This window comes from Limulus polyphemus, unplaced genomic scaffold (assembly GCF_000517525.1).
Source record: "Limulus polyphemus unplaced genomic scaffold, Limulus_polyphemus-2.1.2 Scaffold5556, whole genome shotgun sequence".
NCBI lineage: Eukaryota > Metazoa > Arthropoda > Merostomata > Xiphosura > Limulidae > Limulus > Limulus polyphemus.
Window position 1 is genome coordinate 7,163 of NW_013671166.1, and position 1,943 is coordinate 9,105.

The following is a 1,943-nucleotide window of genomic DNA, read 5'->3' on the forward strand; positions in this document are numbered from 1 at the left end:
GTAAAAGACTAGCCCAAGAGTTGGTGGTGGGTGGTGATGACTAGCTGCCTTCCCTCTACTCTTACACTGCTAAATTAGGGACAGTTAGTGCAGATAGCCCTCATGTAGCTTTGCGCAAAATTTAAAACAAACAAATACCTATATGTTACCACTAGGAAAACCTTGGGTCAGTTTCATAATACATACATACTCCATATCAATGTGCTCTAGATTGAAGGTGAGTTAGCATTCTAATATAATTAAAAATTCATAGTTGAACTAAATTCTAGAAGAAATAATAAAAGAACAGTAAACAAAACCACAAGAAAATAAAACAGCTTATTAGATTAGTATATATGAAAATATAACCATTTATTTTTTATATTCAACAACAGTACATGATACAAATATATCTTTCTCTGAAATTACTTCTTTAAAATATTGAAATAAGATCACAAGTTTTGAACCCCACAAAACTTATCAAACAAGTACTAATCAGCTTGGGCAACCTAAAACTTTGGTGGACAGCCAAATTCTTAATGGATAACATCCAAGAAGTAAATTTTTCATAAACATTTTCTGCCTTGCTATGGTACACAGACAATAACAACAAATAACTAAATTATACCCATTCTAGTTGAAGAAATACAGATGGTTATTAACATACTTTCTTGTATTGTCAATAACACAGGCCTGCAAATTTAAACTTCATAAAAGTTGTTTTCGTTTTAATAACAGATTTTCCATAATTCAGCTATGCAGATTTTGAAAATAATATTCATTTTTTTCTATCACATAAGAATTTTTTACAAATCGGGAAGAAGAAGAAAAAACTCTTACTTAGATCAAATTAATATTTCGTTTACCACAATGAACATTTTTTATTATTACGTTTGTTGACAAAAATACAAACAAACTGAAGAAATGGGAAAAAGATCGATGTGAAACTAACATGCATCCTCGTTCATCCTGATTTTTTTGTGAAATCTATGTCTTTTAGTCTCAAAACTACATGTTGTGGTCTTTCTTTATGTATTGCACCTGAACCATCTCGTTTCAGTGACCAGCAGTATTCAGCTTCCCTGATACCTCCTCTCCACTTCCCTGATGTCTTGATGAATGCTTTTCCCTTGCCTCTTACTGATGACACTGAGATTTTCAGGGAAATAGTCGATATGTGAGTGTAAGAAATGAAATTTCAAGCTCATATTAAAACCCAACTATTTGAATTTATCGAGCATTTTATTGACAATATTTTCGTAATTTGGGCCTTTGTTGTTTCCTAACAATAATGCAATCCACACTTCTTTTTCCATAGATACTTGAAACAGTTGCCATCTTTGTCTAAGGCCTTTACAAACTGTTTCATCAAGTCCAGTTTTATATGAAGTTGAGGTAATAGGACTTTCTTTGTGTCAACCAAGCTTTCATATTCAACATTTTTCGATCCTAATATCATGAAGCAAAGGGAAATTTTTGAGGAAATTTCATCCATTGCTTCTGTGAATTTGAATAAAATAAATGTAATTAACCAAGTTATATATTAAAATGAAAACTTAAGAGATAGAAAGAGAATAAATAGGTCGAAGGACAAATAACGAGTCAACAACTCGAAGGACAAAAACTAAAGAGGACAAGGAGATGCTTGTGTATTATAAAAAATAAGCCTTGAGATAAGTAATCAAGAACGAGGCTAGAACTTAGTAAGTAATAGCACAGCACGTGCCTAAACTTTGAAACAAGTATAGAAGTTAGTGGCCGAGGTCACAGTAGAGGCAGTCAACCACCTCGTTAGTCATCGCTGTGCTGTATACAAAACGCCAATGTACAAGGACAGGATAGAGGATGTTGTCCTCGATTCTTTAGCACTGTAGAAGCTACAGAAAAGTTTAGATTTTATCTGCTACACCCATGTACTGTAACTGATACTGCATCAAAGCACCGTGATGATTCTTACAGGCAAG